The sequence below is a fragment of the Leptinotarsa decemlineata genome, unplaced genomic scaffold, assembly GCF_025532065.1.
Source record: "Leptinotarsa decemlineata unplaced genomic scaffold, Ldec_3_MD MMD2_tig00003348_RagTag_RagTag, whole genome shotgun sequence".
Taxonomy (NCBI): Eukaryota; Metazoa; Arthropoda; class Insecta; order Coleoptera; family Chrysomelidae; genus Leptinotarsa; species Leptinotarsa decemlineata.
This window is the reverse complement of record NW_027412588.1, coordinates 843960-856172: the sequence shown is the minus strand read 5'-3', so window position 1 is coordinate 856172 and position 12213 is coordinate 843960. Positions and strand designations below refer to the sequence as shown.

Sequence of the window (12213 nt, the reverse complement as noted above, 5' to 3'; positions counted from 1 at the left end):
ACGGTACCGTCAAGAGAAACATTCGAGCGTGTCGATCGCAGCTTGAGGGAGACAGGTATGTAATAATTGATAATTAATTTGAGCACGTTGTTTTATTTCGATATTATTGTAGGTACAGTTTTGCCAAAACGAGGTGGTGAGGGCGCTCCTAGGACTGTACGTACCGTTGTATTGGAGGAAAATATTTTGGAAGCCGTCGCTGATGATCCTTCAATGAGCATCAGAAATCTATCAGAACAGTTCCATACATCCAAGTCCACTATTCATAGAATAATTAGGGAACAACTGCTCCATCCATTTCACATCCAGAAGGTACATGCCATGACACCTCAAGATTTTCCAGCACGACTGGAATATGCCAATTGGTTCATGGATAGGAAAAGAGAGGATATGACTTTTATTAATCGAGTTTTATTCACTGATGAAGCAGGTTTCAGTAGAGATGGAGTTATCAACTCTCATAATCTCCATATATGGGCCGAAGAAAATCCCCATGGGATATTGCAAACCAAACACCAACGGAAATTCAACGTGAATGTTTGGGCTGGTATCATAGGAAACCATCTTATAGGACCATTCGTTCTACAGGACCGATTGAATGGAGAACGTTATTTGGAGTTCATTCAGAACGATTTGAATGGACTTTTGGAACATGTTCCATTGCAAACCCGAAGAGATATGTGGTTTATGCATGATGGCGTTCCTCCTCATTTTAGTTTGATTGTGCGTGACCATCTGAACCATATTTTCCACAATAGATGGATTGGTAAAGGTGGGCCATATACATGGCCATCGCGGTCTCCGGATTTAAATCCATTGGATTTCTTTCTGTGGGGGCATCTGAAAAGCCTTGTTTACGCTACACCTATTCACACAAGAGATGCATTGTTGAATAGAATAACATTACATTGTGAAGCCATACGAAACGACCCTGGAATGCTATTTCAAGTACAGAGAGGGTGTTTTCGCAGACTAAGAAAATGTATAGAGAGAGAAGGTGGTCATATCGAGCAGTTTCTGTAGCGGATTTCTCATTTCTGTTTGCTCTTGAGGATCTTGAGTTTCGTTAGTTAAACGTGTTTGCATTATAAAAATTCGTTATGAACATTCTACCTATCATTTCCATTTTCCTTAAAAACTAATATTTTCGAATAATGGTAGACATCTCAGGATGAATGTTGTTGAATTAACGTTATCATTATTATTTCTGCTTTGATAATTATTCATTTCAAATAATGGTGGACGAGCGGGTTTGATGTCGTCGAGTCAAACTACATTTTTATCAAGATTCGTTGCTCCGATCGACTTTCCACACGAGTACTTTTATTCATAAAATTGTCCAAGTAACCTTAATTTGTTGAAAAATATTGAAAAATATCTGTCATTTCAAAGTTTTGGGGTGTGGACCATCGGGGGTAGTCCGTTCCTGACTTTGTAGCAAAACAACTGACTCCTGCATGAAAGCTCATCGAAGGAATTCATTTGTTCAGTCAATTACCAAAATTTGGATGATTTTGAATATTCACTTGAAGAGTTATCAAAGAAAAAAATTTTTCATTTTGTAACTTCGAGGGCCCGTTACTTGGTAACGAAGGATTTTAGGAAAAAAAGTTATATGAAGTACTGGTGATATTTTGACCCCATCTATACATTCCCGAGAGGAAAAGAGGAAGTCCAGGGACACCCTGTATAGTAGACAATGGAAGTCCGAACTAGTGAAATTCATCACGAAACATTGTCAGTCACCTTCAAACAAACAGGCCATTGAAAGTTCGCATTGCTGAGCACAAGAAACACACAGCGAGGAGAAACCAGCAAATCTGGAATAGCAGAGCATGTTTGGACTCATCAACATAATATCAAGTGGGCTCAAGCTGTAATCATCCACAAAAAGGAACACTGGTTTAGGAGAAAATTCAAAGAAGCCGCGTATATGTTGTCCAACAACGCATTCAGTCAAGCTAGCGTAGAGATACGTAACATATGGAAACCTCTAAATCAAACAAAAAAAACGACCAACTCCCGCCAAACGGTCATCTCCCGCCAAAACCAATGAAGCGGAGATAGAGAAGAGGGGATAGGTGAAAGCACTAGAATGGAGAAATAAGTCCAGTTATCACTCGAAGACGATTGTGGATACTAACAATCGAAACGTCGTGACATAACTTGGTTGGGAATCTTTTAATTTTTTTGTTAATAATAATTTTTAATTTTCAGCTTTTATTAATATTTCAATTTTAATTTTTTTTGGTTGTTGTTTGGTTTTATGTTATTTCTTAGTAATTTCGATTTTTTTCCAAATAAAATTTTTATTTTCGGGTAATTTTTTAAATATTTTTTCAGGAATTTCAAATCAATTTATATTATATTAGACAATGGAAGTACGAACTGATGAAATATACCACGAAACACTGTCAACCACCTTCAAACAAACACAGCTTTTGGTAAAACGACCCAACGAATCAGAATTTAAATAGACAAACAAACTCATTTTCTTTATTTCCAAAATGTCCTATGTATGTGAGTTGTTTTTTGTCAACCTTGTAACTTTCAACATGATGTTTATTCATCACTGTAAACCCTCGTATATAATTTTTCGTTATTGCATATATTTGACAACTTTCCCTATATAAGATAAGTTTTCATTTTCAAACAAAGATGTGTGTGAACGGCATTTTATTCATTTTGGTAGTATATTTTAACGCCGTTTATATAAAATATCAATGTTATTGAGATTGCAGCTGAACGAATTTCCTTCAGAATGATCCATACAGATCGGAGTGTTTTTCTCCAATTTTGGAACACACCACCATGAATCTTCAAAGTCTTCCAAATTCACTACAGTTGTTTATATACTAAATAGGTGCAGTCTGTCATCCAGAAAGGCTTTTCTCTGATGATCACGCACATAAATGATATCAAAATCATGTAGATAATCTTTGAGGATGCTATCCAGTAGATAATATTTCACGAAGCCTGAAGAATAGTTCAAATCATGAATGTTTTTTTCCGCATACACAACGCCTTTTCTATCGTCTTTGCTCAAGGAGGAGAATGCTTTCGGCGGTAGAAGCAGAAAAGTGTTACATTGATTATCGATCTTGATGGCAATCTCCTTGGGGTGGAATTGTTGCTGAACAACAACTCCCTGAATATCGACGACTGCTAGTCTCATAGTATGCAACTATAGACTAAAAAAAAATTGAAACTGCTGAGATTTGAAACTGGTTCTGAAAAGGTTGCTTAGATTGTTTTGGTTGCTGTTGTTTAGATAACTCTGAAATGATACTGTACACGTTAATGTATCGTGGAAGATGCTGAGATTTGAAGCTCGTTCTGTGGAGATTGTTGAGATGGTGCTGGAAGTTGCTGAGATTTGAAGTTCGTTCTGGAGAGGTTGCTAAGACGATTTTGGATGTAGTTGTTGAGATGACTCTGAAATGATACTGCACACGTTGGTGTAGTGTTCTGAAATGAGTTAAATTTTCAATACAAACATACATCAAAGAAAAATAAAATTCAAGAGTGATTGTGAAAAATGAGCGAGCTACAGTTATAATTGAAAAACTCAACTGTCATTCAAACCAATGAATTTAAAATTCATATTCTGCAAGTACTAAACACATAAAAAGTATTGAAAACACTACTTTATGCGGATCATATCTATGAAAGAAAAAAATTTTGAGTCGAACAAAAAATATTGTAAACAACCACAAACTCTATACATATATTGAACAGAGAAACAATGAGGAAGCAGTACTAACCTTAATTTCGTACAATTTCAAATGAAACAACACGACAGCGTATTTTCCTGATGAAAAATTCTTCCAAATGGGGAGTGATACTCCTCCGTCACTCGCTGTGGTGAAGAATTGTTGTTGTTAATTGGTTTTCTCTTCACCACTGAACTTGAATTTTTGGAAATCCACCTGCAAGAAACCAAAAATTAAAAAAGTTAATGTTTTAAATTATACGAATACTCTCTCAAACAAACGACGATATGGAAAACATTTGACTGGAATCATCCAATAAATATTGAGAAAAATTTTGAAAATTAAATGATAATTCAACAACTCCCACCAACTTTTGAATAAATTACATTTGAATAAATTCATCTGAGAAAAAAGTCAAACTCAAAAACACTTACTTTCAGATAGAATATCGGTGCACTTGTCACTGTTATTACTTTCAATTGGTACAACTAACTCATTTCGCCACGCAGGATGTATAAGTGATGACATATTTTAAAATTAAAGTCATTGTTTTGTCGCTTTGAGAACTGCGTATCTCCGGATGTTGGTTGATTCAGCATCGGCATTGATCCATGTGACCTTGGGTATTAATAGAGGAGATCAACAAACACATGAATTCGGCTTCCATTTGATATGCTACATGTGATGATGCGACTATTATTAGCGAAGAAACAACTCAGTGCCCTCTTGACATCGTCTTCGATTTTTTTTGTCGATAGATTCTGCATTCCATTTCCTTTCATTTGATGTGCTGCACGTTGAGATTCAACTATCATTAACGAAGATGTGGCTTAGTACCCTTCTGAGATGTTACACCATATTTGTGATTTCCCTGTTGATAAAATCTGCATTCGTTTCCCCTTTTATTTTGACGTGCTGTACATAACGATTCGAATATTATCAACGAAGATGCTAGTTAGTGCATTTCTGACATATTGCGCCATCTTTGTTTTTTCTTTGTCTATGAGTACTGCACTCGTTTCCCTTTCATTTGACGTGCTATACATGACCATCTAAATATTATTAACAAAGATGGGGCTTAGTATACTTCTGACATGTTACGCCATCTTTGTTTTTTCTTTGTCGATAAATTCTGCATTTCTTCTTCTTTCATTTGACGTGATGTACGTGATGATTCGACTATTATTAATGAAGATACGATTAAGTACCCTTTTGGCTGCCTCTTTGTTTTTCTTTGTTAATAAATTCAACATCTCTCCTTTTATTTGATATTCTGCACGTGACGATGCGACTTTTATTAACGAAGATGTGACTTGGTGCCCTTCTGACATATTGCATGCAATCTTTGTTTTTTCTCTGTCAATTAATTTTGAGAACAGACTATTAATTACGAAAATACGTCTTAGTGCCCTCCTGACATGTTACGGTCATATCTGTTCTTTCTCTGTCGATGAATTCTGCATTCTTTTCCCTTTCATTTGATGTGCTGCACGTTGAGATTCAACTATCATTGACGGAGATGTGACCTAGTGCCTTCCTGACATGTTGCGTCATCTTTGTTTTTCTTTGTCGATTCATTCTTCATTCTTTTTCGTTTCATTTGATGTGATACACATGACAATGTAACTATTATTAGCGAAAATACGGCTCAGTACCCTCTTGAGATAACCTTTATTTGTTTTTTCTCTGTCGATGAGTTCTGCATTCGTTTTCATTTCATTTGATGTACTGCACGTTGAGTAGAAACTACTATTGACGAAAATACGTCTTAGTGCCCTTCTGACATGTTACGCCATCATTGTTTTTCCTCTGTCGATGAATTCTGCATTTCATTTTCCTTTCATTTGATATGCTACACGCTGAGATTCAACTATCGTTAACGAAGATGTAGCTTAGTGCCTTCCTGACATGTTGCGCCATCTTTGTTTTTTCTTTGTCGGTACATTCTCCGTTCGTTTCTCTTTCATTTGACGTGCTGCACGTTGAGATACAACTATCATTAACGAAATTTTGGCTTAGTACTCTTCTGACCTGTTGCCCCATCTTTGTTTTCTCTCTGTCGATTTAGGCTGATTGTTCCACAAGGTTCCGTTCGGGAGTCTGAAAATTCGCAAAATGAGATTCATATGACAAAGCATGGACTTTAGTCATTTCTTGATGATACTTACTTGGTTAGCGGAACGCGTTAAATGATAAATGGCTGTCATATTGAAACACGAAAAACGGTTACGACAATAACGATGAAAAGATAACGAATAAACGCACGCAAAACGGTCGAAAATGCACGCAAAACTGTCGAATACTTCGCTTTCCACATTTTCGAATGTTGACTCCACAATATGTAACTCCTCGACACCTTTGGTGCCATCTCCTTCTTCTTCTGATGATGCTAACTTGGTTAACAAAGATAAGACTTAGTGTTCTGGTGACATGTTGGAACGCCAGACTCCTGTTGAACTGCCATGTGTTTTCTTAAATGATGTATTTTAACGCACCCTGTATACACATTGATATCATATTTTAAACCGACATTGTTTTTTCTTGAATAATGTATTTTGACGCACCCTGTTCACTTCGACGCCTTTTTTTTCCTTTAATGATGTATTTTGAGACACCTCGTACACATTGAGGGATCGCAGGTTGAACTGTTGGGTTGGTTTTTTCTTAAATCTGATTCATTATCATTGATATATCACTTCCGCGCTTTCAATTTTCATCGAGTCGTTCACGCTCAATTTTAAAACCGGCAACGCTACATTGTTCCATAAACAGCGATTCATTTTACAACCTTCAACGCCGAACCTGCCATGCTGGCATTGGCAGCGTATAATCTCAATACCATCTCCATCTCTCTTTGCCTCGATTACGTCACACGCGTCTCTCGCTTTTACACACACATGCACATCTTTATATGAAATATTAATTATTTCCCAAATCTAAGTATATTTTTCTATCTTCAACATGATAATAATGATTACAACTTCCCTAACATTCTACGGAAATAAAAAAAATGCGGTCAAGTATATGAAATGAGTCAATTTCGGTCCCGACAAAACTAACGCTGTAAATACTCATCATTCGCAGTTACTTTCAAAGTCATACATTGGTGTAGAGGCTGAGGACAATGTCTACCACGCGGACGTCGTGGGTTCGATTCTCATAACTATAAACTTGTTTTAATTAGGATCACGTGACAAGGGGGCTGATAGGTGAGGCGGAGTACTAAGGGGGCCGAGTTCCAGTCTTGAATCGCTACGATACTCATTCCATCCTGCGTCGATGACGTCACACGTTTCTCTCTTCCACTCGCTAAAGTCTCTCTCTGAAATACTTACCAGCGACGCACGACCTTGAAGTGGGCCAGAATCCGCCTTGTTTATCTACTCAATTCGTTCATTATTTAGGGTTAGGGGTGCAGATATTCAAACAATTTTTACTGAGTTTAATGAACATCACAACAATGTGGTGGCCGACTTGCTGACAGATGAAAATTCTGATCTTGACTCTGAAAATATTATTCGCGAAGGCTTTCTCGAAGAGTACTATGCAGTGAAAGCAATTTATGCCGATTTGTTCGAGAATGATTCAAAAAATATTTCAATTCAGGGACCGGCACTCAACAGTACAACACTGTTGCCCAACAGCCCTCACGTTCGCCTTCCCAAGATGGAACTGATGAAATTTAATGGAGATTTCAAAACATTTGCAACCTTCATTGATCAATTCGATGCTTTGGTTCACAATAATAATTGCTTGAGTGACATAGAGAAATTCAATTACCTAATTTCTTCCCTACAGGGACCCCCTCTTTCTCTTGTCAGGACAGTACCGCTTACAGCACAAAATTATAACCAGGCATATGATTCAATAGTTTCGCATTATTCCAGTGTTCAATCGCGAGCACAAAGTCATTGGGGAGAAATTGAGAATAGTTCAAAAATCAATTCTCAAATTCCAGGAACTCTTCGAAACTTGTTGGATACATTCTTGGAAATATATCCAACAACACAAAACTTCAGGGTCTCCTGTCGAAGAATGGAACTTCATACTGGTGAGGACCCTTCTCAAACGTTTAGATAATAATATTATTACCTACTCGCTTCGAAACTAAGCAACGATCAACGGAAGTACCAAAATACACTAAATTATTTGAATTCCTCAATAGCCATTGTACTGTTTCGGAAACCATTTCCTCACCTCAATCTCTGCCTAAAAAAGGCTCAAATTATAAACTGTCAAATCATTCAGCTCGATCAATTTCATTCCATGTCAACAATAATTCAAATGCATCCACTTGTCCTACATTTTCAAAGAAATCGCGTGCTGAGAGGTACAATTTTTGCAAAGAATTACATTTATGTTTCAATTGCCTTAGTAGTTTGCACAATTTGAAATCTTGCCGATCTGCGTATAATTCACAATTCCATCTTTCGTTATTCCAAGTTCATAGTCATCAAAATTGAAACGATAACAGTATATTGGAATATAAAACTATTTTCAAATAAAGTTGCATGAATGCACATCAAGCATTTTGTCATAGTACGGTGACCGGGGGCAAAGTTACAACTTCAGCATATGAATGTTTATAAATATTGGGGAAGGTCAAGATCATCAACAGGTATTAAGAAATTCATTCGGTGTTCATTGATCACTCGTCAGAAACGGTTCCAAAGCTTTCGGAATACAATGCAAATAATTTTCTTCGTGAATATTCGTTCGATATTAAATATTATTATCTCAAAATATATCGACATTATGACACGTTTGCGGTTGATATACTTATCAATTGATTACTTCGTGTCATTACATTTTGAAAGATAGTTTCAGTTTGAGAAATAATAGTCCACACATGATGGAAATTTTGTCATAATGTGGTGAAAATCGTATTGAAAATTCTACGAAATATAAGCGCATTTATACAGAGTGAATCAATATTTGAAATAAGTCGTTTGGAACCCCTCATAACCCTTCTCTCTCGAAATTTGCTGAGTCGTATTGTGGAGTTAACTTTCGGAAATGGGAAAAGTGAAGTATTCGACAGTTTTGCGTGCGTTTTTGATCGTTTTGCGTGCGTTTTTGATCGTTTTACGTGCCTTTATTCGTTACCGTTTCATTGTTATTGTCGTTTTTTTCGTATTCCAATATGACAGTCATTTATCACTTAACGCGTTTCGCTAACCAAGTAAGCATCATCAGGTGATGACTAAAATCCATGGTTTGTCGTATGAAGGTTCGTTTTGCGAATTTCCAGACTCCTGGAAAGAAACCTTGTGGAACACTCAGCCTAACTTCTGTTAGAGAGTGGTGCCGATCAGCTAATCAGAATGTACAATTCAAATATCGGTCGATTGACTGTGTCAGATGAAATTGAACACGTTGATGTATTATTCTAAAATAAATTCGATTTTCGATACAAATATACTTTTGTCAACAGAGAGGGTAATGTCTTCCATCAAGAGATTGCTACACTTATAATGAAAATAAAAAATCAAGTGTCATTCAAAATAACGAATTTAAAACACATATTCTGCACGTACTAAATTAAGAAAAATTATTGTATGGAAACACTACTTTATGCGGATCATATCTATGAAAGAGAATTTTTGAGCCAAACAAAAAATATTGTATACATCCAAAAACTCTTTGCCTATAAAAGGGAGAAAAATTTGGAAGAGTACTAACCTTAATTTCGCCCAATTTCAAATGAAACGACACGATTCGGTTTCCCAATATCTATCAACCCTTAGTAGATGAACAAGGCGGAAACTTTTTGCAATTTTTGGTTCAAACAGGAGTGGGGGAAACGTGTGACGTCATCGACGCAGGATGGAATGAGTATCGTAGCGATTCAAGCATGGAACTCGGCCCCCTTAGTACTCCGTCACACCTATCGGCCCCCTTAGTACTCCGCACTCGGCCCCCTTGGGACTCCGCATCACCGCTCAGGCCCCCTTGTCACGTGATCCTAATTAAAAAAAGTTTATAGTTATGAGAATCGAACCCACGACGTCCGCGTTATAGAAATTGTCCTTAGCCTCTACACCAACGTAAGATACTGAAAGTAACTGCGAATGTTGGGTATTTATAGAGTTAGTTTTGTCGTGTTAGGAGATCGACCCCGTGTTTCTACCCTCTGGGAGAGTTGCCTGTTACGCTAATTGATATCAAAAGATAAAAAGTAGCTGAGCGCGAGTACGAACTGATAACGAAAAAAAAAGGCTAGCAGGCGACGAGTGGAATGGGACGGTGTGTGGTATGGTCGATCGCAGAGAATAAGTTTAATATATTGGTTGTGGTTGCGGAATATTTCAAATAAAACATTATATTAATCAGTTTACTGTTGATTCTTATTAATCTACTACAAGTCAGAAGTGGGGTGGTGATCTACGTGAGAGAAGGTAACAAAGCTGTTAGAGGCCGAAAATTCACAATGCCGAAAGGAAAATCAAAAAAAAGGAACCGACGTATTTCCACATCATCATCCAGTGATTCTTCGTCGGAAGTAAGGAAGTTGAAAAAAAAATTGAAAACAACTCGAAGAAAATTGAACAGAAAAACCATGAGTAGAAACATTTATAGTAGTCTGAGTATTGATGAATCGTTGATTCCCGAATTCGATCCGGCATGCCAAGTCATTGACTCTGTGAGTGGGGTAGGGAAGGTTGATAAACTGAAAAATATATATTAGTGGGACAATATGTTAACTGTAAAATTAGAAACTAGCAGATTACGTGGGAATGCGCGAAAATGGTACGACTCTTCAATACAAGAGTTTTCTTTGTGGGAGAATATGAAAACATCTCTTATCGAGATGTTTCCTAACGATGTTGAATTCGGAAAATTGTTTATTGAAGCTGCAAAGTATTCACATGAGAAGGGACGAAAACTGAATGATTATTGTTTCGAAAAACTTGCCAAATTTAAAAAACTGAATTTAGATATCAACGAGACGAATATCATTGATTCGATTATAGAAGGTATAGGACAATGCAAATAGTATAGGGCCTACTACAAGTATATATAACAAATCATTTCGCCGTGATATGCCCAGTACATCGAAAAGTTCTTATTTTGATGATAAAAAAAATATGCGGAGTTTTCAAAAAAAATGCAGAGGAGAATTGAATAAAAACTTTGTGAAAGCCATACGTTGTTATAACTGCAAGGGTAATCATTTAATGAGAAATTGTCCAAAACCATTAGTTAGATGTTCAGTTTGTAAAAGAGCTGGACATTCACATCAACACTGTTCGAGTCGAAATGATACAAAAAGCGAAGATGTAAATTCTACTAAGTCCAAGAATTCAAATGTGTTTTTGAAAACTGTGTACATAAATAATTGTGCTTTGAAGAATTGTTTAATTGACACAGGTAGTTCGTGCACTTTGATTAAAAAATCAATAGCTGAAAAACTTAAGCTGACCCTACAAAAAATGCGTGAAGGTATAGTTTTGCGCTGCTTTATGGGTAATATGATGTTATGTGACGAATTTGTTCATATAGATTTGAGTGTAGATGAAGTTTCATTTCAAGTAAATGTATATATTGTTGAAGACAAATCGCTGCAATATGATGTCATTATCGGCTGCGATTATTTGAATAATGCAGATATTGCCATCGTTAAAATTGGGGATTCCATAGTCCTTAGACGAATTTCCTCTTCAACCTGTTGTGAAATTACAACAATAGCTCCAATATCCGTACTAGACGAAAGCACGATAAAAATCGGCGATGTAACTTGTTCTGAAAAGTCGCTTTGCTTTGAATTATTGAAAACTTCTAAAGATAGAATAGCGTTTACGTTGAAGGACCTTGGAAAAACTAATATCATTCAGATGCACATCAGATGCAAATCCGAAGAACCAATTGTCTATAATCCTTGTCGTATGTCAATTCGAGAAAAGGATATACTCAATGGGTTATTGCAGGAACTTCTTGATAATAACATTATCAGGGAGTCCAGTTCTGCATACGCTAGCCCAGTTCTTATGGTAAAAAAGAAAACAGGTGATTATAGGTTATGTATAGATTATAGACGCTCTATTACTATTAAGGACAAGTATCCTTTGCCGCTCATAGACGATCAGATAGATATGTTGGGAGGAAATAAATACCAGGCGGCTTTAGATTTGGCCACGGGTTTTTATCAAATACCAATGGCAGAAGATTCAATCGAAAAGACTGCTTTTATTACGCCATTTTCACACTATGAGTTTTTGAGAATGCCATTTGGGCTCACTGATTCGCCGTCTGTTTTTCTAAAATTGATAAATACTGTGTTGAAAAATCGACTAAATAAAACGGTGTTTGCATACATAGATGACTTGATAATACCTTCCATTAGTGTTGAACAGGGAATCGAAAGGTTAAGAGATGTACTAAGTGATTTACGAGAAGCTAACCTAACACTGAAGTTGAGTAAATGCAGTTTTTTCCAAAGTAACTTAAATGATTTAGGACAAGAAATTAGCTGTAAAAGTTTTGCTGGATATAATACACA

At 36.5% G+C, this 12213-nt stretch overlaps 1 protein-coding gene across 1 annotated transcript in view; it reads left to right on the top strand.

Moving 5' to 3' along the window:
* The window catches only part of LOC141483432 (uncharacterized), a 392800-nt gene that overhangs the window by 87773 nt on the left and 292814 nt on the right, over positions 1-12213 (top strand). The gene's annotated exons all lie outside the window — the stretch shown is intronic.